Source organism: Mustela nigripes, chromosome 18, assembly GCF_022355385.1.
Source record: "Mustela nigripes isolate SB6536 chromosome 18, MUSNIG.SB6536, whole genome shotgun sequence".
Lineage (NCBI taxonomy): Eukaryota > Metazoa > Chordata > Mammalia > Carnivora > Mustelidae > Mustela > Mustela nigripes.
Window position 1 is genome coordinate 23329949 of NC_081574.1, and position 26896 is coordinate 23356844.

The 26896-nt window shown below is 40.6% G+C and overlaps 1 protein-coding gene across 5 annotated transcripts in view; it reads right to left on the bottom strand.

Moving 5' to 3' along the window:
- MTUS1 (microtubule associated scaffold protein 1) overlaps window positions 1–23250 on the bottom strand; it is a 168970-nt gene extending 145720 nt beyond the window's left edge. For 2 of the 5 annotated variants that reach the window (XM_059384389.1, XM_059384388.1), the window contains exon 1: window positions 22417–22796. The gene's annotated coding sequence lies outside the window, so the exon portion shown is untranslated. Of the gene's footprint in view, window positions 1–22416; window positions 22797–22905 lie in introns of those variants that run through there. The other 3 variants (XM_059384386.1, XM_059384387.1, XM_059384385.1) reach the window with 3 other exon arrangements.
- Between the last annotated feature and the right edge of the window lie 3646 nt (window positions 23251–26896).

Sequence of the window (26896 nt, forward strand, 5' to 3'; positions counted from 1 at the left end):
GGGGGGGGGGGGGCAATTGTCGAGAGACAATAATAGAAGCTGCGCTGCTGCCTGACTCTCTGGCTGCTATCAACTTCAGTCTCAGGAGTTAGAAGACAGTAGAGGAAGGGGGTGGGAAAAAATGGGAGAAAGTTCTCTGCCTTTCTAACATATAAACAGAAGAAAGAGGAAGGAGTTTCCTCACTCCAGTGAGACAGGTGGAGTGGCCTGCCTGGTCCACGTGCATGGCAGCACACAGCCAACTTGAAAACATGAAGAGCAAAATTTTGCTTCAAAATATAAAATCTGTCAGGGGCACCTGGGTCGGTTAAGTGTCCTGCTCTTGGTAACAGTACAAACCTGATCTTAGGGTTGTGAGACTGAGCCCCATGTCGGGCTCCTCACTCAGTGGGGAACCCACTTGGGATTTTTCCTTCACTCTGCCCCTCCCCGACACTTGCATGCATGCACTCTCTCTCAAATAAATCTATCCTTTAAAAAACAAAAACAATGGGGCACCTAAGTGGCTCAGTGGGTTAAAACCTCTGCCTTCGGCTCAGGTCATGATCTCAGGGTCCTGGGATGGAGCCCCGCATCGGGCTCTCTGCTCAGTGGGGAGCCTGCTTCCTCCCTCTCTCTCTGCCTGTCTCTCTGCCTACTTGTGATCTCTGTCAAATAAATAAATAAAATCTTAAAAAAAAAAATAAAAAAAACAAAACAAAAATCCTGTCACTTTTTAACATCTTTCACTGAAACAAACTTTCCTTCCCACTCAATCCAACTTTCTTAATACACCCTTAAGAAAGCTAATATATAGGACTATGAAGTGAAACCAAGGAATAAAAAACTTAATTCAAAACGTTAACACCATGTGAAAAAGGACTTGAAAAGATCTCTCTCCGGGGTGCCTGGGTGGCTCAGTTGGTTAGGCATCTGCCTTCAGCACAAGTCATGATCCTGGGGTCCTGGGATCGAGTCCTCCATCGGGCTCCCTGCTCTCGCTTCTCCCTCTGCGTGCCCCCTCCCCCTTTGTGCTCTCTCTTGCTCTGCTCTTTTAAAATAATAAATAAAATCTTTTTTAAAAAGGAACATTTTTTCCTAAGAATGAGTACAAATGTCCCATAAGTGCATGAAAAGATGCTCAACATCAAAAGCCTTCCGGGAAACGCAATTCAAAAGCATGAGAAACCATTTCATACCCATTAGCATGGCTATTATCAAAATGTTAGTGAGGATGTGAAGAAACTGGAACTCTCTCAAATTCATAGAATGTAAAATGATACAGCAGCTATGGAAAATGATCTGCTGGCTCTTCAAAAAGTTAAATATAGAACTACCACATGACCCTGTATTCCACTCTTAGGTATATACCAAAAGGACCAAAAGCAGGGGCTTGAACAGGTATGTGTATACCCATGGTATACAAATTCATAAGAACCACAAGACTAAAGCAATCCAAATGTCCATCAAAAGATGAGTAGTGGGGCACCTGGGTGGCTCAGTCATTAAGCGTCTGCCTTCAGCTCAGGTCACGGTCTTAGGGTCCTGGGATCAAGCCCTGCATCGGGCTCCCTGCTCAGTGGGAAGCCTGCTTCTCCCGCTCCCACTCCCCCTGCTTCTGTTCCTTCTCTCGCTGTCTCTCTCTGTCAAATAAATAAAATCTTAAAAAACAAAAAAAAAGGCAATGAGTGAACAAGTATGTGGTACATAAATACAATGGAATATTATTCAGCCATAAAAAGGAAATTCTGACTCATGGTACAAACAGATGAATGTTGAAAACAGGCTTAACGAAATAAACCAGACCAAAGCACAAATATGGTAGCAGTCCTCTTACCTGAGGTACCAAAATAGGCAAACTCATACAGCAGTAGCAGAGAGGTTACCAGGGCCTGGTGGGAAGGCTGAATGGAAAATTAGCCTTTAATGATCTCAAAGTTTCTGTTTGCGTTGATGGAAAATTGTGGGACTAGATCATGGTACTGGTTACACAACGTTATGAATTTAGTTAATGCCACTGATCTGTATATTTAAAAATGGTTAAAATGGTGAGTTTTATGTTATGTGTATTTTACCACAAACAAATCAAAACCATAAACCAGAAGAGCTAGAGCTAATAGCATTAACTTCATTGCAACCTCAACTTTCCCAATTTACAGAATAGGAGAAAAATACAGTATTATGTATCTTAGAATTTTGGGCTGCCTCGTCACTATCTGGTATCTCCAGTATCTCCAATATTAAACCCACAAATGGAAGGGTCTACTCTCCAGCATGCATCACCGTGTTGCCTGCTGTGGCGACCCAGCTGCCAGGGAGAAGCTCCTCTGAGTTAGATCATCACATACAAAAAAATCTACTTATACATGTGAATGGATACCTTAACTTGGCAAGTTTCACTGTTAAATCTTCCTTTAAATTCTCATTGTATCAACATGAAGTCACAAAATGATTTCAGAGAAGGGTAAGATGATAGTAACCAGAGTGCATTTGCTGACAAAGACTTTTTTTTAAAATTTCTTTTTATTATTTTCATTTATTATTGTGTTCCATTAGCCAGCATATATTATATCCTTAGTTTTTTTTTTTAAGATTTTATTTATTTATTTGACAGACAGAGATCATAGGTAGGCAGAGAGAGAGGAAGGGAAGCAGGCTCCCTACCGAGCAGAGAGCCCGACACAGGACTGGATCCTCGGGGCTCGATCCCAGGACCCTGAGACCATGACCCGAGCTGAAGGCAGAGGCTTAACCCACTGAGCCACCCAGGTGCCCCATATCCTTACTTTTTGATGCAATGTTCAACACTGATCAGTTGCACACAACACCCAGTGTCCATCACCACACGTGCCCTCCCCAATACCCACCACCCGGTTGCCCCTTTCTTCCACCCCCCCTCCTTTCTGTAACTCTCAGTTTGGTTCCTAAACCCAGAGTCTCTTCATGGACTGTCCCCGTCTCTGATTCCTTCCCATCAAGTTCTCCCTCCCTTTCCCTTGGTCCTCTGTGCTTCTCCTTATGTTCCACAGGAGTTATTTAAAATTAAGAAGAGGGCACCAGAGGACCAGGGGGACGCATGGCGGGTAGACACTGGGTGAGTCCTGCAGACTCCAGGTAAAGCAGCCTGGCCAGCCCAGGGGACACCAGGAAGGGCCTAAAACTCAGTTAGCACAAGACACATAACCCCACAATGTGTCACACAACTTAGGAACAGGTTTCTCGGCAGGTATTCCATAGTTAAATCATGGTACTGAGGGTCCTACGGAGCCCTTCAAGCCCTGTAGCACCAGTATTGATATTATTGCCAAAGACCGACACAGCGACCTGTATATGGGACATTTCCACTCTAGGACCACTTACTGAGAAACTCCTCCAGGATTAAGTAAATCTCAGCTTGACCACATGGTTCCAAGAATAAGAGCTGTTTAATCAACTTCCCTGTATTTACAGAAATCTCAGACACAGTGCTTAACATAAAGCAAGCATTCAATAAATGCTAATAAATCAGATTTTCTTAGCTATCCATTAAACATCACTCACAGGGGATGGATCAAAACCAAGAAGAGGTAAACATCTTTTTTTCTTGTGATGAAAACTTTTAAGATCTAGGCTCTAAGCAACTTTTAAACATGCAATACAGTATCATCAATTATAGTCACTACACTGTACATTACATGCCCAGGACTCAGCTTATACGAATACGAAATGTTTCATCAAGTTGCGTGTCACCCTTGGGAAAGCACACCACGCTAATCCTTCTCTGTATTTTTCCAATTTTATCTATGTGCTGTAGAAACAGGTACCTGAATGGTTTTTAGTATGTAAATACAAATATAAAAAAATAAAGGTCATACTCCCGACTCTATGCTAAGACCATAGTGTAATTACCCTTTTGAAAAGCAACTTGAATAGTCCTAAAATGGATTTTGTAAAATCTTTTTTTTTTAAAAGATTTTATTTATTTATTTGACAGACAGAGATCACAAGTAGGCAGAGAGGCAGGCAGAGAGAGAGAGGAGGAAGCAGGCTCCCTGCTGAGCAGAGAGCCCGATGTGGGACTGGATCCTAAGACCCTGAGATCATGACCTGAGCCGAAGGCAGCGGCTTAACCCACTGAGCCACCCAGGCACCCCTGGATTTTGTGTAATCTTACTTTAAACAGGAACCTCTGAGTGTGGGCTTAGTTTACAACCACATTCTCTGAAAACCTCTCCTTTTGGAGCACTGAGGTGGGACCCACTGTATGAACAACAGTGAATTGTCCTGGTGCGACAACTACCTCAAAGGGCGTCCAAGTGTCTCCCCCGCACCGTATGGATTTGAAATTGCTGGTCAGGCACAGTGTGTCTGTGTCAGGCACAGTGTGACTTTAGGAAGTCCCGAAACTGGAGAACATAAATGCCAGCACTGTGGTATTCGCCTGCTCCTGCCACGCATCCAGGAGCGGATAAAACAAGTCTTCTGCAGAAAGAATGGTACCGAAGTCCCACAAGAAGCAGAAATGAACACCTAGGAAGAACGACCAACCTGACTTGGTTCCCAACAACGCCCCTTATGTTAACTTCTGAGAAATACTCCATACCCTTTTAACACCTATCCAATTTGTGCCTTGGTTAGCTTCAATTGATTTCTATTTCTTTCAATTAAGAGTCTTAAACTATTGCCAAGAATTTATCATAGGACACTTAAGATGATGGTTGGCACATTTTCTACAACTGTGATGACTTAAAAACTAAGGAATGGATTAGAAAATTACAGTGACTCAATGAATGCAACCATTTTAAAAATAGGCATTTTACAAAACTAGGAAAAAAAATGTTTGTGTGTTTTAGGACTACAACCATGCAAAACACATAGAAAAAACATGGGGAAATGAATACAGTAGACATGAATAGGGGTTTGTGCCTATGGGTCACTGATGCTATTTTAATTTCCTGTCTACTAATTAAAACCAGGAAGAAAAGCTAATAAATCATCAGAAACTAGAAACAGAAATGTCCATCACCAGTAGTTGAGTAAGAACAACTGCAGTACGTCCATATAACGAAATACCACTCGGCAGTTAAAAGGTAGACTGGTGATACAAACAACAGCCTATGTGTTTGAGATAATTGCTCTAAGTGAAAGATGCCAGACACAAAAGGCATGTAATGCTCTCTGCGTATCTGGAAGGACAAAGCCATGAAGAAATACTGAGATCAGCATTCACCTGGGAGTCAGGGGAGAAGGCTGAAAGGGACACAAAGAAATTACATGATAGAAAGTTCTATTTTTTTTTTTATAGTGGCTGACAACATATTTGCCGAAGTTCAATGAGCTATCCACCTAAAAAGGCAATTTTTGCCCTAAGTAAAAGATACTTAAAGTTCACTTAAAAAATAAAGCCACTGAAAGGTGCCTGACTCAGTGGGTTAAGCTTCTGCCTTTGGCTCTGGTCATGATCTCTGGGTCCTGGAATCAAGCCCCGCATGGGGCTCTCTGGTCAGCGGGGAGCCTGCTTCCCCATCTCTCTTTACCTGACTCTGCCTACTTGTGATCTCTCTCTCTCTGTTAAATAAATAAAATCTTAAAAAAAAAAAAAAAAATTAAGACACTGAGCTTGGAAACCAAACCAAAGCTACTGAGGCACCAGTTTTCTAATACTGGATGACATTCATTCAAATTTATCAGGTGCCCACATATGTCCAGCACTCAGGTAGGGGGTCACTACAGAGTGAACAAAATAAACAAAACAACTATACAAACAGAAATTGTATTCAGTGAAGAAAAGCACAGGCATTCCTGTTGCTATTATAGGATGAAGGTCTCTGAGAAGGTCACATAAGTAGCTGAGACCTGAGGAATAAGGAACAGCGAAGAGGAAAATCGTGGCAAGATTTTAGATGTACTATTATATCAATAGCTAACAACTCAATAGCAACTCAACTGTTTAAATATATTTAGTGTGGTTATATTTTAATATTTTGATATGATGTAGAATGGGGCTTCCTAAGCAAGCACGTGAAGCTCTCAAAACAGCACTGTGAGAAGTGGCCAGGTTAAAAAAAAAAAAAAAAGAAAAGTTGTGGAGGTTGGGGCCTTCAGAGATATTCTGGTTCCTCTATCCATGGCTGATATTTCAAAAATGATTAATAGAATGTACACAGTTCCCTGAAATGAGACTGTCTAAGGGTAATTAAATCTCATGTTTGGGGGTTTTCAAGTGATGTATTGTTCTTGTTTTTAATTTTGGTTGAATTTACCATGGTTTTCTTAAGCTCATCAAGATTCTAAATGATCACTAAAAACACATTTACTCTCCAAAAAGTGGACCTAAGTGTCCTCTGGTAAACAAAACTCTTCACACTATAGGGTTCGAGCCCCAAGACACCTCCTTCACTTGGCTTCAGAGGCATTCCCCTAGCTTTATTCTCAACTCATAGGAGGCTCCCTGGCAAATGCCTCTGCTGGCTTCTCCGACCAACCTCCTAACAGTGGGAGTAACTCATGGCTCAAGCCCCTTAGTCCCCTCTCTTCCCACACGCACCATCTTGTTTTGAATTTATTTTGATTGCAACCCCCACGTGCATCTCAGTGCTGGGATCTTTCCCCAAAGCCCCAGATCTGAACATCAACTGTTAATTCACCATTTGCACTTGCATACCTAACAGGCATCTCAAACTTCCTGCGTCTAGAATCACTCCAAGCTTCTAGATTCACAAAGAACAGTTAGTAACACATTACTTGCACCAAAGATAACAAGAAATATCTTCAAAGTCAAGCAGGTCCTCCAGTTACTCTAACTCAAAAAATACTGCTTAGACTTAGTAATCAACACTCAGATGCAGTGAAAGAATCCCTTAAAAAAAAAAAATACATCAATGACCATCCAGCCCTAAATCAATGTGTTCAAACAAAACACTCATCTCTTATCTCATCAGACCTCCAGTCACCCAGGAGGCTGGGAGGGAAAACAAAGCTCTTGGTCTTTTGGCCACAGGTATTTTAAATATCTGAAGTAATCTGGTTTCACCTTAAGAAGAAAAGGAGACTGGAAAGTAAATACTAGGTTTCAAATCCAAAACAGCTACCACTTGGGAAAGACTGTCTCTTTCTTTCTTTCTTTTTTTTAAGAGTCTTTTATTTATTTATTTGACAGACAGAGATCACAAGTAGGCAGAGAGGCAGGCAGAGAGAGGAAGGGAAGCAGGCTCCCCACTAAGCAGAGAGCCCTGGGATCATGACCTGAGCTGAAGGCAGAGGCTTTAACCCACTGAGCCACCCAGGTGCCCTGTCTATCACTTTCTTCTAATCAATATGACTTCAACATAAAATGTGTACCAAATGCATCCAAAGTGTTGTTGGTATGTTAACTAATCTTCCCAGAAACTTCAGTTTAAATGTATAGGTCCACAACTGCATGAAGTATAAAATGTCTAGAAGTATATGTTATCGAGGAGGTTAAAGACCTGTACTCTGAAATAAGATAAGGATAAAAAGAAACTGAAGTTGATACAAATAAATGGAAAGATATGCCATGCTCATGCTCGGAAGAATTAGTCTTGTTAAAATGTTTATACAACCCAAAGCAATCTACAGATTCAATGCAATACTTATCAAAATATCAATAGCTTTCTTTTCCCAGAACTAGAACAAATCATCCTAAAATTTTTAACTACAAAAGAACCCAAATAGCCAGAGCAATCTTGCAAAGCTGAAGGCATAATGTGCCCAGATTTCAAACTATACTACAAAGCTATACTAATCAAAACAGCTTGGCATTCTCTCTCTCTCTCTCTCTCTCTCTCTCTCTCTCACACACACACACACACACACACACACACACACAGAATAGTGGAACAGAATAAAGAGCCTAGAAATCAATGCACACTTGTATGGTTAATTCATCTATGACAAAAAAGGCAAGAACACACAAGGCAGGAAAAGTCTTTAAAATGGTACTGGGAAAACGAGACACCTGAAACTGGACCACGTTCTTACACCATACATAAAAATAAACTCAAAACATATTAAAAACCTAGACTTAAGACCTGAAACCCTACAAATTCTAGAAGAAAACATATGCCGTAACTCTTTGACATCAGCCTTTGCAGTGTGGTTTTGGTTTTTTGTTTTGCTTTTTTTTTTTTTTTTTGGATCTATCTCCTTGGACAAGGGCAACAGAAGCAAAAACGAGTAAGTGGGACCCCATCGAGTTAAAAAAGCTTTGGCGCAGCAAAAGAAGCCTTCAGTGAAATGAAAACGCCATCTATTAAATAGCAAAAGATATATACAATGATAAAGCCAAAAAGGGATTAATATCCAAAATGTATAAAGAACTACAACTCAGCACCAAAAGAGCAAAAAATCTGATTTAAAAAATGGGCGAAGAACCTGAATAGGTACTTTTCCAAAGAAGACAGGCAGACAGCCAACAGACACATGAAAAGATGCTCAACATCAATAATCATTTGGGAAAAGAATGAAACTGAACCACTTTCTTCCAGTTATAAACTTTCAGTTATAAAGGAAGACACAGAATGCAATGTTCAGCATAGGGAATACAGTTAATATCCCAACAACTTGTATAGTGACAGCTAGATTTATTGTGATCCCTTTGATATATAAATGTTGAATCACTATTGTATATCTGAAACTAGTCTAATAACATCATCAACTACACTTCAATTAAAAAAAAAAATTGTCTTTGTTTAAATGACCTGTCACCTTCAAGGTTTCAAACAATGCTTCACTTTGTGTTCTCAGGCATTATAGGAAACAGGGCACATCACTGTTTCCAATCCTCAACAATCTGTGACCAACATTAAATACAAAACGTTTTCTTACAAATTAGAAACATCTAGAAATATATCCCACTAAGCCAGCCCCATAAAAATAACCTCCCATATTTGTTTCTACTGCTTCTATGGTTTTTTTTTTTTTTTTTTAAAGTCAATCTTTAAATTGTTTTTTTCCCCCTACAGAAGCCAGAAAGAAAACATTCCCTCTCCTCTACACTTTTCCCACCTGTCTTCAGACACACACACTCCCCATTTGACGGTCCCCTTATGGCATCATCTTCTGGCAGCAGGAAGGAGCAGTGGCGCTGTGCCATTCAGGCCCTCCTCCCAAACTCTGACTATTTTTAGGCCAGCGGCCCCTCTCTGATTCCTAAATTGGCCCTAGATAATCATGAGACAGTGAGAAACCCTTCATAAACCAGGCAAGTCCCAGTGGGATTAACTACAAGAATCTCCCAGAGGCTACAAAGGAGAATGCCCTCCCAGGCACAGCAGGGTAATGACCTTTATTGTCCAACACATCCACTGCCCTCACTTGGCCCAGCTAAGGCTGGGCTCCCATTCCAGACATGCAATCCATAAGTGTCCATATTACCAATGATTTCATCGGGGAAAACAAAACAACAACAAAACAAAGCGGAGATTTCCTACTTTTATGAGAGTTTTAACCCATTTGCTAGAAAATTTAAAGCAATTCAGTGTTGAGTTTAGGGGTTTTTTTCTTACTGAAATGTCATTCCTAATAACAACACAGATTTTGGATTTGTTGACCTTGCAAAGAGGTAGGTATTGATAAAAATATTCAAAGAAAATTTTAGTCACCTTTCAAAAAAAGAATATACCAACATGGTATAATAAAGGTTAAATAGTTCCTTGTGCTATTTATAAATATAACCACATACTATAACATCTATAATTGGTACAGGCCCACCAGAAATACTAAATATATCTGATGTTAAAACTCTACACCATCACTGCTACACCTCTATAAAAGACAAGTATAAGAAGACAAATTTCAAGTTAAGTTTAGTTGATTTTTCCAGCTCACTACTAAAATGAGACGTAAGAACTTCAAACTAGGTTTGAATACTTGACAACTGAAATTTCAAGGGAGAGCACATCCAAAAAAAATAGGGAAAAAAATACATTCATATATTTCATGTTGTCCCTTTTCCCCAAGGACATCATGTCACATCAAATTTAATCACTTTCATTCATCCCCCATCTTGGATTTTGTAAAGAACGGTCTATCTTTTCTGAACCCATGGGTTGACCGTGTAAAAATGTTTGTTCTCCAGATTTCTCCCGATAACATCAAATGAAGACCTCATGAAAATGTTAAGGACAATACAGTGGCTCTAGGATTGGAGAAGAAAAGCTTGATTCAGAGGGGGAACTAAGGAGTGAAGCTTCAGTCACTGGTTTTGGCTGTGACATCTACTTAGTGGGAGTCTCTGGCCCTGAAGGTAAGCACACCTGTCAGATGTCTCCTTTTCACCCACTCTGGGATTCTAGGATGGCTCAATGTGGGAATGTGCCAGGAGTACGAAGAAATAGAGCATAGACCTCAGGAAGCAAGAAACCCAGCCAAGTCCCCTCCCTTACCCTCATAAGCAGAACAGAATCTCACTGTTCCAAAATTAGCTACTTTTTTTGTATTTCTCAGAGGGGAGTGTAGGAAGAGGAAGCCTATGGGATCTGAAGAGAATCTGTCCTCAATAGACTTGGAGGAATAGATGGTGTAATTTTTTTTTAAGGAGATTGAATATACAAATTGTTGTGCTACAGAAAAAAAAATGGAAATTCACAAATTGGACTTTGTTTGGCTTTCTATTTCTAAGACTAATATATTCAATGCAAAAATCTTTAGCTTCATGAAAAGGGTCCAGGTCTGGTTACCAATTATATCACAGACTGACTCCAATAGCCTTTCATATCAGTGGCATATCAAAGTCAATCAAAACCCATACTTAGAATTAACTACCCTCAGCAATAAATCCTTAAAAGAAATAACTCAGAGGCGCCTGGGTGGCTCAGTGGGTTAAAGCCTCTGCCTTCAGCTCAGATCATGATCCCAGGGTTCTGGGATCAAATCCCACATCGGACTCTCTGCTCAGCAGGGAGCCTGCTTCCCCCTCTTCCTGCCCGCTTCTCTGCCTACTTGCAATCTCTGTCAAATAAACAAAATCTTTAAAAAAAAAAAAAAATTCAGCAAAAGGAGGACTCCTATACTTAATGGTAATCTGTGGCTTGGTTCTGGCCAAGAAATCTCAAAGTGACCAAAGCCAAGACCTCAGCTCCCATTTGCACGATGGGTGGGCCCTAACAGCATGAACAGCTGGCCCAGAGTTTAAGGGTAGAGACTGATGCAAGAGGATTTGAACTTTGAAGCAGGAGGAAAATGTTTTATCCACATTCACTCAAATAATATTTTTGGAATTCAACAGTCCAATTTTTTTTTTTAAGTTAAGAGTTTCAGGATCTACTCATGCTTTCTCTAAATGATTCTGACCCTTATATAAAGTATTTTAATCAGACATTAAAATAACATCTCTCCTTTGGGATGATGACTTTCTAACTTTTACACCTAAAATGTCAGTGTGATTTAACTTAATTCCCATTTACAGTTTAGAAAAATTCTATTCCCACCACCACATAAATGCAAGATATTACAGTTAGTGATCTAAACTTTACCAATTTTCTTACCATTATTCCCTTAATAATAAAGACTTTCAAGCAGAGATAACTCCTCTTATTATTTTTAATATTCAGAACCTCCAATTAGCTACAAAAGGAGGAATCCCCTACAATACTAGATAGTCCCAGAGAAGCAAAGTGGGAGGTCGCATACTTCATACACCACCCTGCCCGTTTCTGTATCCCTGCTTTGAAGTGACCTTTTACTACAAGAACTTCCATTCATTCAACAAATATTACTTGCCTACCACATGCCGGCTGCTCTGCTAGGGACACAATGGTGAAGACAGTCCCTGTGATTAAGGAGCCTCAAAGAGCCAAGAATTAAGACCAGAGGGAGCCTGGGTGGTTCAGTCGGTTAAGCAGCTGCCTTAGACTCGGGTCATGATCCCAGGGTCCTGGGATCGAGGCCCACATCAGGCTCCCTGCTTGGCGGAGAGTCTGCTTTTCCCTCTCCCTCTGCCTATATAGCTCTGCCTACTTGTGCTCTATAGCACTCTGTCAAACAAATAAATAAAATCTCTAAAAATAGTTAAGACAAGAAAGTACAACTAAATAATTATAAAAACTGCAAAAGCAGAGATGCAACGCAGCCTAAGGGAACCCGGAGTGTGGACTCCACTGGTGTGGACCTGGAGAGAGTGACGGAGTGGAGCTCCCTGAAGAAGAGGGAGCTTGGACTGAGGATGAGGAACAGGCAGCTGAGTGGCTGAGCCTTTCAGATCCTGTCAACCAGCAACATTTCCCTCCAAAGATCTAAAGGAACAACACAAGAAAGTTGGGTTTTAATTTTGTCAGTAAGGACCTTTAGAATATAGTGGAGGTTCGCTGACATAATAGCTGGAAAATCTAAGGCTTTGAATGTCAGTGACCTGTGAGAGAAAATGTTGTGTAAACACAGTGTTTGGCCCATCAAGACTATCAAGTGGGGACTCTCTGACACCTCGTCAATCCCTCCTTGTCCACCCACAGTCCCCAGAAGTATGCGAGGCCAGGAGGGGGAAGCAGGCAGCGACCTCTTCCACAGACAGAGATAAGGATGTCAGCACACAGCACTTCCAAGTCTCCAGAATGTTCTCACAGCTGTCTCCCAGGTGACAGCCCCATAGCATAGACAGGTCCCATGATGACTTCCTATGCCTCTTCCCCTTTTATAAATCTTCTCCGAAGTTGAGGATCTTGCCCATATGCCCAAGAAACATAGTTAATAAGTAACAATGGATATTAAAACCCAGCTCAAATGTGTACCCTCCGCGTCTTTCCCCCTTCCTTCCCACAGCTAATAAGGTCGACCAGCATTTGCTGCCACAGACCTAGCTCTGCAAAACTGCTTACGTGTGGAGGGCACACATTACTCATGGAGACCTCCCTCCTTGACTCAGCTTCTGGGCTACCTACCCGGCTTGGACAAGTCAAAAGTCATTTTGGCCTCATTTTCCTCCTCTGTAAAAACTGGAGCAACAGTAAACAATCCATTTCTTAGGGTTGTTTTAAGGTTAAATGAAATTTTTGGAAGCTTTCTAACACACACCATTGTCAGTTGCTACTGTTACACTGTCAACAACCTTGTGAAACAAGCTTTATTATTATCCTCACATTAGGACCAGAACTTCGCAACTCGTTGAGTCAAAGCAACTTTCAGGGGTGATGGACATGTTCTAGAGCTTGACAGTTGCATAGATGGAGAACATTTGTCAAGATTCATATTCATACACTTAACCTAGGTGCATTGCACGGTACTTAATTTTATATCAGTTAAAAAAATGTGGAGCCACCCAGGTGGCTCAGTCAGTTAAGTGTCTGCCTTTTGCTCAGGTCATGATCTCAGGGTCCTGAGATTAAGCCCCACAATGGGTTCCCTACTCAATGAGGAGCCTGCTTCTCCCTCTCCCTCTGCTTACCGCTCCCCCTGCTTGTGCTCTCTGCCAAATAATTAAGATCTTTAAAAACAATTTGTTTTCATATATCATGTGGCCAGTGAATAGCAGTATGTATATTCCCTAACACATCTATTAACTCATTTTAGCATCTAAAGAGGTCCTGGTTCTTGTTCTATAATCTACTTTCCAACTAACCCTTCCTACAATAGTGAAAATCTTACATGTTGACAGCACCAACTACCATTCTGATCTGATCTTGCAGAGTTTTATGTTTTACTGTTAACTCCTGTGTACACTCACCTAGACCCTCTTACAGGAGTAGGTCTCTATCCATGACCCTGTAAGGACACTATAGCACCAGACCTAAAAAATCACTTTGAAAGTGAGTTTAGGACCACATACCAGGTACCTACAGTCTCACATCAAGAGACCTCGGAAAATCTGAATTAGGAGCTCTTAGTCTAGGTCAGCATTCTTCAACACTTTTTTTAAGCAGCTTACTAAAAGCATAGTCTAGGTACTCCTGAGAAAGAGGTGAACAAAATTAAATTCTTTTCAAGATTATATCATCTTGTTGATAGGAATTATTCCATCATAAATTAAGCTTTTTCAGGAGAATTGGTAAGAAGTAGAAGAGTCAAAAAAACAGTAAGACTAAGTTCCAGAAAACCACTGAGCCCAGAGAGAGAGGACGGTTCCTCTCATAGTAAGGAACTAAAACCATACCACCATTTGAACACAATGTCTATCAAAGACATTGTCAGGGGTTGTACAGTTTGGCTGAAGAAATAACTTGACGTGAAGACTCTGCCTTCTTTTGTTTCTAAATTATACACAGCTGGGTAACGGAATTACCCAAAAGCTAGCACAGGTTGTTGGAGGGAAATGGGGCTAGACTGGCTACACGGGGCATAGTTTCAAGGACTTGTCTCCCTGAAAGGGTTAAATGCCCAGGAGAGGCTCCTTGTTTAGAATCATTCAGATTGCCCTATCTTCTCAAAGTCCACTTGGCGAAAAGGAAATAATTTTCCATCTGAATCCTGCCAAGACCAGTTGAAAAAGTCAGTGTGTGTGTGTGTGTGGTTACGCAAGTTGGCACCTCACACTGTATCTCCCAACCTTTATTAAACAGCCACTTCCTGTACCTTTTACTTGGAAAATGATTACCTGTGTTAGGCTTTCCACTGGCAACTAAGAGTTCTCTCACAGAAGGTCAGTGTATGTACAGACCTAACTCCTAGAGGCTGCACAAAGAAGAAAACACCAACTCCCTAAAATGGCCTGCTTGTCAAGTCCTAACGCCGTGCATTCCTTAGAAGTCATTTTGGTAATACAGAACTGTTGACCTTTAGGGCTAGAAAGCAGGACTGATACTCGGGGTGTAACTGTGGTTTTATGGGACATTCTCTTCCCCGTTCTGAGACACCGGGCCTCACCTCCAAGTTAAATTTCTACCTGGGATTAACTCCATCTGCGCAAGAATTACCTGCCTCCATGTAGCTTAAAATAAGGAAATAGGATTCAGTATTTCTATAGAAAAATGTGCAAGTATTAGTCCCTGTTCAACATGCATGACCTCGGGTGCTACCTGTAAAATGGGTACATTTTACAATGTACTATTGAACCATCAAATGATTCAGAGGTCTGTTAGAATCTTATTTCGTGCTCTCTGAAACAGTGTTAAACCTGTAAAATGTCACAGAAATTTCTGTAACTATCAGTTTTCCGTTTGTGCCACTCATCTTAGTGGCTTACAGGATTTAACATTCTGTTTTACGTTCTGGAGTTAGATGATGGAAAAATAACAAGCCATAATTCCAAGCAACGTCATCTGAAATGTTATATACCCAAACCAGTCCTGCTTTTGATCCTACTTCAGCACGAGTATGAGGAAAATCCTAGTAATAGTGATTACTCTTTATGGCATGAAGAGTAGTCAAGTATCAGTATCCTACCAGGAGTGTGGGACAGACCAGGAGAGAAGACCCAGGTCCTAGTCCTGGTTCTAGAACTTACTCGTTGTAATACAAAACACTTATCTACATAGTTCCAGTCAATGTCCTCCTGTAGAAGATAGACCTTTACTTCATAGGTTGGTGTCCAAACTGAACAGAAAATTCCTTATGTCTTCCTTATAAGGTATTATCCAAAAACATACAGTTATTATTTTAATCTTATTTGTATGTGTATGAGAGGCAATTCTAGATGATTTATCTCTATATTGATTATTTAAAAAAAAAAAACATAGCTCAAATACATCAAAATATCAGCAACTCCCTAAACTAGAACCACAGAAAACCAAGAAGTAATAACGCTAGAATCTGAGAATAAATATTCTCAATGGTTAACTGGTAAAAACCAATTCTTTTTAAGCAAGAAAAGAAATCAGGCTCCTGTGCCTGGAATCTAATTCTCAGCAGAGAGCACCAGCAGGCCCCCGCTACCACCTTCTCAAAGCTCAGTTGAGGAAATGAAATGAAATTTCCCAACTGTCAATCACAAGAGGTGCCATATGTTTGGCACTGTGGTGTAATAAGCCCAAGCAACAGGTATTTCCCCACGTCCCAATGAGGGGACAGGGGTGCAGAAGGAAGAAAGTAACTTACTGAAACCATGCAGCTAACTCAGATGATCTCAGACATAAGCCCAGCTTGGTCATATTTTGAAGTCTGTGCATTCCCCATTATATTCTGGTACCACACGTACTGGCTACCAGTAACATTTTTTCCATTTCTATTAACAAAGTATGTCTCCAAGATTTCAAACTGGACATCAGGGAGAGCAAAACTAGCTAAATGTTGAAATACCACTTGTATTATTCCAATCTTAATGAAAACAGGGGAAGGGGCATTATCCTGCCTTGGAGTCTGTACTTAGACCATTTAAGGAGAAAATGACTTTCATTTGATTATGTACCTATAAGGTTTCAAATGTTAAGTGTTCAGCTTAACACAATATAACCATTCTGTAACTTAACAGTCGTACCTGCAATATAAAATCATTTAAAGTTCTTTATGAAAAGAGAAATGCAGGATTTTTCCTATCTCCACCCACATTTTATTGATACACCGACTCCTCTTATACTGGAAGAAAAATGTACTAGTAAATTCCTTTGCATAGTTGCCATTAGTTTCTCTATAAAGCACTATCAGCAGTTTTTAAGCCTTAAATAAAAAGTCAACTCTTAAGAGTATACAATCAAATTCAATAGCCAGCAAGTCTTATGGCCCATCAGAAAGTTTTACAGAAATGCAAGACTACTCGGAAACAAATCTTCTTACATGCAAAGAGAGAAATCAACCCCAGACCAAAAATTCACCCAAATTACTTTTTAAAACATAATTACATATTTCTCTAAACAAGAAACAGCCCAAGTCTCTAAGTGAAATTGTCAGTTGGTGACTGTCTGCACCAATGGAGAATGTAGTCACTTAGCACAAGTGGAATTAATTCTGTACAAGTATTTGCACATGGGTTTGCCAGATGTTCGGAGAATGGCACTTCATAATAAAACAGAATTATAACTTCGGAGGAATAGGAACCTCATACCTTCCAGCTCCAGGTTACCCTAATGCATGACAGCCCTGGCTTGCAGAAGGGCACAGGCCTCTCTCTGCTGGCTGAGGCTACCACAGAGAGTGAGGGGAAAGTGGGAGGGCCAGGACAGAGAGTCTAGAAAAGCAAGCAGTAAATTATGGTCTCTGGCTTAAAAGACCTTCTAGTAGCTGTGACTGACAGAGGAAAGAATTTCAAACTCCCATGCCATTAGTGCTCTGAGGATTTATTCCAGGCTCCATCTGGCACAAATAATTATAAAAGTACAAATGTACCCAACGTAAGGTTTGGACCCTATCCTCGAGACGCTTACAAGTTTTAAGAAAAACCTATTGCAAGAGGTCACTAAGAAGATTATCCGGAGCAAATAAGTGAAATTAGACCACAGTGTTAGGTATCCTGCTTCGAGACAATTCTGAGAATAATCAGGATCCCTGATTAAGGACGAAGAGTCTTTAGATGACCAAAAATGTCACAACAGGCTTAGCTTTACTAAACTTTGGTCAAGGTGGCAGGTGGAATTTCCAACATATGGCACAATGTTCATAATCTGGGAAGGATATTTCTAGAACCCTCAACACTACCATTTCCAAAACCACACTTTGGGGAGTTTTCTGCTGACTCTTCTGAAAACTGGAGCCAAATTTTTTTTCTACATCTGTGCCCTTCGACCTTGTGATGTTTGGCCCATAGAAAGTACTCAATTCATGCTCTGAAGCTTACCAAACTTCAGCTTTGAATAGCAAAGATTCTCCTTCATGCCTTTTATTTACCATTTAACATGTAAACATAATCATAACTATACACTCTGCATAAATGACTGCATTATACAGAGTCCAGATTGAAGAGCTAATAAAACAAGTGCATTTTTCTTGCAAGTAGAAAAATTCACCCTTTTTAACCCATTTCTCCAAACCTTCTGACTCCCTCACCAACAAGTAGGAATTCCAGAACCCTGCCTTGAATCACAATCCATTGAGCTTTCACAGAAAATTTAAAAATTTTAAGTTTTAAATTCTTAAATTCACTCTTAAGAGTGAAAATAAAGACCTTAATGGCTTTAAACCCCTCTTTTCATGGCATCTTACCCCGAACCCTGGTGTCTTCGCAGTCTGTTTTCTTCCCAGTCTGAGCTTTCTTTTGCGGTGTGAACAGTGTGGGAAGCTGGCCAGGTCCACCCTCCCACTTAGCATAACTTTTACTGAAGCACGAAATCAGTACGATTTCAGGCAAAATTAACACAAACTGGAAGTAATTTCCTGGCAACCGCTTTGCCCTTTGCAGCTAGTTTGAGAAACTTACAACCTGCACGTGACCTGCTTTCACGCTCAAAAAGAATGGAGTCAACCCAACTAAAAGTAAACCTGTCTCCTCAAAAGAAATTAAGAAACTTTAAACCTATTTAGTTTTATAACTTCAAAATGAAATAAAACTTCCATGTAAGAATAATGGTAGGATGTGGAATTTTTACCTTTACTCATGCAAGTAATATGTATACAGAACACTCATAAGCTTAGACATAAGCCTATTAGCAAGACGTAAATATAGTTTGCCTTTAAACATTTTCTCTTCAATATTGGGCTTGCACTGCAGACTATAGAAAACCTACCAGCTTTAATGAACGCCTAAAGTGATTTTGGAATCAAACATGTATATGTGAAAATGGAATTCTGAAGTGCTTGAAAGCTATTTACCTAACACCTCGAGATTCGACCTTGTTTAGTATTCTCTTTGTTGAGCAAACCTTCTTTTCCTTGATTGTGTAAACATCAGGGCAATCACAAATTGCAAAATACCTTATGGTGTATGAAAAATGAAGTTTTATTGTATCTATCTACATAGTAAAGATTAGCCCCCAAATCGGTCAGCCCCAAAATAGAAAAGGCTTTTTCATCTTGAGCCAAGTGAGTAAGATAAAATCATGCATTAATATCATGGATAAATGCCCACATGGAAGAATAACAAGTTCTGATTTCAAATAATATTGCAGTCACTTCTTTAAAAAAAAAAAAAAAAAAAAAAAAAAAGATCAGAGCAATCCTGTATAAACTTGATTTAGAAAAATACATCATTAGAAGTAGTAGTTGCCAGTCAATCTCAGTTACTGGTTATAACTGATTTTCTGAAGTTGTGTATGGGAAACCCTGGTTAAAGCAGGCCTTTCTGAAAAAAAAAATTCAGGTTGGTGAAGCCATACCCCATATGACCTAATCCTTTCCCTGGAGCATGGCCTCACTCATTCTCAGTCACTCCTCACCTCTCAAAAGACCACAGCCGCCGCTGCCCAGGTCCCTACCAAGTAAGCAGGGGAGTTACCTTTCACCAGAGGAAGTCTGGGCTCATTTTTACATGCCCTAAAACACACACAACATACCCCAGCCTTACCCTTGGGGCTCATGTATAGTCTGGTGGCTTACTTGTGGGTGCTAGGCAAGGCCTTTAAAAAGTCTTCCATAGTACGGAAAGATAACTCAAGTTATGCTTTTGTCCTCCACCTCTTCAATTTCATCTGCCAATAGGGTTGGAAATCTGCGAAAAATTTTAAACCACATATACATCTGTCTAGATATCAAAAAAGGATTTATCAACAATTCAGTATGAACGGTAATAATGATCGTACAATCTGGCAAAACACTACTACTACAAATAAATAAAAATAAAGGTATAATGAGCCTAATCACATATTTACAGAATCACAGAACAGATCTGAAACATTTTTATTCCCTGGGATCTAAAACTTTGCTCTGACTTTGAAGAATGTTGTTCCCAGTTGTATATAGCATATATAGTATATATATGTATATGTATGTGTGTGTGTATTTATGTATATATATATATATATATTTTATATACAACTATATCTTATCAACAAACCCCATCTGGTTTGCCATGGTCTCTACTCTAGGACATGGAGGTTGTTCTAATGGATTTTAAAGGAATGGTACTCAGAATGGGCGGGGGGGGGGGGTCGATTCTTTTAAAAGTTTGCCACTGTCACCAAGTTCTTAAGCTATGATTCAGAAGTGTTACTTTTGTTTTTGAGAAAGTCAGCGGACTTGACTACATGAAAGTATAGAACACGGCTAAGTCAAAACCACTATAAACTCATGGTATTGTCTTTATAAGGCCAAGACATCTTTATAAAGCCAAAAGTCTGCAATACGAAAGGCAAAAGTTTATTATCAATCCATAAAAGTTCTAATAAATTGGAAAATACTAATATCCCAGTAGAAAAAAAAAATGGTACTACATTCATAAAAAAAGGCAATAAAAATGAAAAATAACTAAAATTTTTCGGTATGCATGATTTGTAATTAAAGAACTGGAAATTTAGGTATCAAGAAAGCACTGTTTCCTTATAAAGCTGGAAGAGTTCATTTTCCTTTTAGAAATGAGTCCCCATACTAACAAAAATAGCAGATACTCTCAGAGTGTTGGTGGGATCGTACTTGGGTAAAACATTTTTTTGGAAAGCAAATGGTCCATCTGTATCAAGAGATCTCTGAGCCAAAAACTGTATTTCAAGGACTCCATCCTAAGTAGGCCCTGTAGACAAAGTTTTATAAGGGATATTTGTTGCAACAGTATATATTTAATAGTAATTATAAATAAAAGTTTAGCTTATAAATAATTTGTTACCTTTATATAATGTAATAGTATGTAGCCACTAAAATAAGACTCTTGGAGAACTGTAATGACCTGCAAACTCTTCCCTCTTGGTTAAGCAGGGAAAAAAAAAAAAAAATATTAAAAAAAAAAAAAAAAAATATTTATATATATATATATATATATGCATGCAACAGTATAGCTGTATAAACTAGAGAAGTAAAAAAAAAAAAAAATACATCTATTTATCTATTAACCAGCATGCAGAAAACACTGATTTTATTTGGGTGGTGGAATTGTTTAATTCCTACTTTTTCTGAGTCTACCCATTTTTACACAGCCAGCATACATGGAACAAGGCCAACCAAGGAAGGCTATTACCTGACACGCTTTCTAAACACTTCCATCTAATAACTGACATACCAAGAAAGAAATCTAGCTAGGATTTTATAATGCTATGAAATAATCCAAAAGTGTAACCATGTATTATTTATATATAATTAAAAGGTGCAGGTCTTCTGCAAGCACTATTTTCTCCATAATGCTGATTTTTAAGAGAGGGAAAAGTTAGCACAAGTAAATAATATATATTATTTTAAACTCAATTCCACTGGGTTTTTTTTTTTAAGGATAAAGAGTTCTAATCATTTTTTTAAAATAACTTTCCCTATGGACTACTGTATTGAAGAAAAAAAAAATCAGAGCATCTTACACATGGCAAAGCACTAGTCAAATAAGGCATCATTGGTTCAATTTAAATTGCCCATCATTTCCTGCCCTAATTAACCCTGGAAAAGAAAAAAGCTGGTCTACTGTATTGCATTTCCAAACTCCAGTTTCTCTTCGGGTTAACCACACACTGCTATCGGGGTGTATCTAGACTCCTAAAGGAGGTCATAGTTTTCCCAAGCAGCAGCGACTCATTTCCATTTTACTCCCCTTCCTCTGGAGCACCTGCCCAACTTCCCCCTATTCCTAACACCTGCACCCCACCCTCCACCCCCAGGGCTAAGGATTTAGTGTGCTGATGATTGAAATCCCATCACCTGGCAAAACAGGAACCCTGTCATTCCCTGCGTTTTGCCTAAGACTGAGTTAAACACGCTGGATTTCCTTTCCCAGCACACAAACTGCTACATAGTCAACAGCAGTTAACAGAGTAGGTGAAACTTTATGGAAGCTGAATGATTTAATCTCTCCATTCTCACTCCAAAATAAATTATGCTAAGTCAGAGTCAACAAACCATTTGGTTATCTGCCAAGAGTACATCTTGAGAAAGAAAAGAAGAGAAAAAGTTAAGATAATAAGTCCCATAATTACTGTAGAGTAGTAGTCCATCAGGTGACTTCTCCTTAGGAGTGGATTTTTCTAGAGAGCTAGGAAAGCACAAGTAAGCCGCAGGAAGTAGTAAGGCTCGGGACGAGAAGACCTTGGGAATTGCAGTAACCTCATTAATGCCACATTTCAGCCCCGACTGCTTATGCTGAGAATGGGCCCAAGCGAACCGCAACCGGAGAAGGCTGGGACAGCGGGGCCCTGGCGGGTCAAGTATCTGGTGGGCGGCTTCCGGCCGCAAGCATACGCCTGTCAGTCTGGGTCTCCGGTAAACCCCTTCGGTCACTTTCAAGGTGACAGCTACTGCGATCCGCATCGGTCCCCGCCGCACCAGCTGCGCGAACCCCACGTGAGACCCGATCTCCGCAGCCTCCGCTCCAGTGGGGTCGTCGCCCCACTTCTCCCCCAACGTTGGCACCCAAGCCCCTAGAATACCCGCCGCACCCCCAAAAAACTAGTTCCGTCACCCTATGACGGTCGCATTCACGTTGTCCCATCCACCTCTCGCGCCCCCCCCACCCCACCCCGAGATCTCCACCGCGGGCAGGCTGGGCAGCGGCAATCTTCTCAACTCCGCACTTACCCGCAGCTCCTCCTCCTCCTCCTCCCTCTCCTCCTCCTCCTTTTCCCGGGAGCCAAGACGCAGAGTAGGGGAAACCGGGACTGAGAGCCCCGGCGCCCTCCGGATCCCGGGCGGAGGCGCTTCGGGCCCCCCTTACGGAGACCCGCGGTGCAATCAGTGCCCGGCGGGCAACGTCTGCACCTGGGGACACCCGGCTCGTCGCTCACCCCACCCCTGCACGCCAGCGGCGGCGGCAGCTGCCAGGCGGGAACCCGGAGTCCGGGGCGCCCCAGCCTCCCCGCCTCTCGAGCCGCTGGGGGTGGAGCAAAGGCGGGGAGTTCGGGAAACTTGTAAATAGAAAAGCTCTGCCGCCTCTACCCTGCTCGCCCGCTGCCACCCCTTCCAAGCTGCCCCAGCCTGCACCTAGCTGCTGGAGACAAAGGGCAGGCGGCGTTCAAGGAGGGGAGGGGGGTGCGCCCGGAGAAACCGGGAAGACGCGCGTGGCTGTACCTCGGCACGGAGGCCCCGGAGACTCCCGCCGCGCTCCGCTCGGCTCCGCTCTACTCGGCAGATTGGCGGCTTCGACCAGCCCCGTTCACTCCTTTCTCTGGCGCTCCCGCGTCCGGATCCCGAAGCCCCGCACGTTCCCAGGCTAAATGCGGACGCGCCCCAGGCCCGGGGCGTCAGCCCAGGACTGCGCTGCACCTGTTGCCACGTGCAACGCGGCGCCCAGAGGCGGCTGCCAGCGCACCTGGATGAACCGCGCGTCCCCGAACCACGCAGGTCCCCGAGGGCGATTGAAGTTCCGCCGACTGCGGCTCTTGCCCCCTGTTATCCCTGCGAGCCCTCAGGCTTCCAGCAAGCCGTGGGGCATTGCAGCGAGGGCGGGCCGGGAGTGGGGGTAGGGAGTCGGGCGGTTGCAGACTTATCAGGGCGGAGGTTTGCTAGGAACCAGCACTGATTGTCTCTTCTGAGTGACCGACTCCTGGTCTGTTTTATCTTCGTACTACTAAGAAGTTTATTAGCACACACCTATTAAAGGTTAAAGAAATGAGCTCCAGCTGTTAGATCTTGGAATACGAAGTGGAAAGAATACAACACCAGGGAGAAAATAAACGAGACCCGACCCACTTTTCTCTGAACACAGATGAAGTCCTTCTTTGCTAAACGGAATGAATTTCATCTATATTTCATCTATTAGGCTCATAAAATATTTTCTTCTATAGACATATTTTTAATTCAACGCTGTCCTGAAGATGCTATTCCACTTGCGAGAGATGTTAAGATTATTGAGCCATTAAGTGTCAGACGACCTGGGCCCAAATTAAAAATAATAATAATAATAATAAACCAGTTTGGATTTGCTAAAAGCTTTTTAAGAGAGACTTTTTCAGAGAATTAATCCGAGGGCATTGTGTTTGACTAAGTTTTCTATGCTAGCAACATTAGATCAACTAACAGATGCATTGCCATTTATAGTTGCAAAGCCTTTTCACAATGTCCCAGTATTTCCTCAACAAGACCCGGGGTAAAGAGGTCAGATTATTATCGACATATTTCAGCTGAAGAAATGGAAGCTCAGAAAGGTCAAGGAACTTACTCAGGGTCACACAGCTAGTGAGAGGTAGTGCAAATCCATCTGGCCTAACTCATCATGATCTTGTCTTTTTTATTGTGTTATGTGCCAACTTGCTTTTGAAGTACTTGCTGCAAAGACAGACATGTAACTAACATATCTATGACTTCATAGGGATATCATTATTTTTAAAGAGATACAGCAGTAACCACCATTGAATGATTCTTATGCAAAAGCACCAAAACAAACAAGCAAACAAACAAAAAATCAGAAAAACAAACGTACTGATAGTTACTGCAAGTCATGAGGCAATTATGCTAATTAGCAACATGCCTCGTTCCTAAATAGAATAGTCCTAGTGTTAAACATATCATTTAATCTTTATAACCCTCATGTGACCCAAATGATTCTGTCCAATCCCCTACAGTTCTATTGTGTAGCTTAGTTTTATCTATAAATACAGAACCTGTTTTACCTCATTTTTCTAAGAGATAGATTGAAGCAAGGGCGGGGGGGAACCCACCTCTCCTAAGTAATTACAAGCAAATTTCGTGATCATTGGGGAATCTGAAATTTACCTTCTAATTGCATGTTCATAAAAACAAGTTACCTTCTAGGGACATCTTCAGAGACTTTATCAAGGCAAATATGCTTGAAATGGAGCCTGCTGATTTTTCTTTCCATCTTGGTTCTGGGCATGTTGCCATATTCTTGATCTCTGAACTCCAATGTTAACCTGCTACAGACTCCAGGAACAGTATTAAGGGTCAGATTATACTCCATATAATTTAGGGATCCTTTGTCCTTAACAACAACAACAACAACAAAAAGTTAGCATAATTTTTTTTTTCCTGCACTAGAAAAATGCAAATTACAACCACATTGAAAAAACACTTTTTCATTTATCAGAACCACACAGATTAGAAAGTTGGATCACAACTGTGTGCTGGTAAAGTGTGGAGAAACAGGCAGTCACAGCGCAGATGTGCATGTAAATCAGAAAAACTCTACTGAGATAAAGTCATGCTACCAAACAAGATTGTAAATGCACATGTCCTTTCAGTCAGTAAGTCTACACATAAGAATTGATCTTACCACACCCAAGAAATGGTAAATGTGTATAAGCTTATCCATTTCAGCATTGTATATAATAACAAAAGATTGAAAAAAAGTATAGTTTTTTTTAAAGATTTTATTTGTTTGACAGAAAGAAATCACAAGTAGGCAGAGAGGCAGGCAGAGAGAGGGAGAAGCAGGTCCCCACTGAGCAGAGAGCCTGATGTGGGGCTTGATCCCAGGACCCTGAGATCATGACCTAAGCTGAAGGCAGAAGCTTAATCCTCTGAGCCCCAAAAAGTATAGATTTTTTAACATTTTATTTTGCTTTATTTTTTCTCAGTGTTCCAACAACCATTCTTTTATAGATTTTTTTAAATAAAGGACTGGCAAGTTACAAAACAACCATAAATGACATCCTATGAAGGCTTAAGAAAAGAATGAAGAGGCGCACGCAGGTGGCTCAGTTGGTAAAGTGTGAGCCTTTGGCTCAGATCGTGATTTGGGGGTCCTGGGATCAAGGTCATGAGCTCCCTGCTCAGCAGGGAGTCTGCTTCTCTCTCTCCCTTTGTCCCTCACCCCTCCACACACACTTGTGCTCTCTCTCTCTCTCTCTCTCTCTCTCGCTATCTCTCAAATAAATAGATAAAATCTTTTTAAAAGAAAAAGAATGAAGAAAAAAGAAAAACTAATAGAAAATTTTCATTTGAACAATGTGTTACTTGGCAATGTTCGTAAGCACTGCTCTGTGTTCTAGTAATTAAAAAACTAAAAAAGTGAAAGCTCTTTGTACTCTTCTGAAATGATCTCCAAGATACATTATGTACACAATTTTTAAAAGATGAAAAACAATTATCTAATAGTATGCTACATTTTCTATTAAAAGGAAGGAATTATATATACCTGTATGTAAATGTGTGTGTGTGTGTGTGTGTATGTATTTGTTTGTATAAGCATAAACTATCACTGAAAAGATATCAGAAACTGTTAAGATTGGTTGCATGTTAGGAAGGAAACTGGACAGCTGGAGGGCAGGATTTGAAGAGAAACTTTTTACTAGATATAATTTTGTATTTTTTAAATTTTTAACCATATAAATAATAGTACCTATTCCAATATTTTAAAATATTTCACTACCTGAAGTTTTGCCATCAAGAATGACCAAAATTCTCTCCCTACTAATTTCACTTACAGATAGAAGTGTCGAATTTCTCATACATTAATGGGGAAAAAAGGAAAATGCTTAATTGATGCTTGCAAACTATTTCTTCCCTAGTTTATCTAACAAGAAAGTATTCAAAACATAAAAAGTAAATAAAAGAAAGTATTCGGTACATAAAATTCTAACATGCTGTGATTGTGGTAAAAATGATGACTTAGCAAATCCCTTAGAATTTTAACATTGACTTCTCCCTGGGGTAGAGCTTTCAGTTAATTTTCCCAAAGTTGCACTCAACCAGAAATGGGGGAAAAAAAAGAAAAAAGAGTTCCAGGCTTAATTCCTGAAGGGGAAACTCCAAATACATTGATTTAAGTGGTGAGGAAGTAATTTCATGGAAATTCCATGGTATCATTTTATTTTCTTCCCAAACCTGATCCCTTTTTTAAAATTTCTCACTTTATTCTTATTTTGGTATACTTATACCAGCACCTCGCTGAATGAGGGGTTTGAATAACTCCCAAAGAACGGCACAGTAAATTTTTTTTTAAGATTTTATTTATTTATTTGACAGAGAGAGATCACAAGTAGGCAGAGAGGCAGGCAGAGAGAGAGAGAGGAGGAAGCAGGCTCCCTGCTGAGCAGAGAGTCCGATGCGGGACTCGATCTCAGGACCCAGAGATCATGACCTGAGCTGAAGGCAGCAGCTT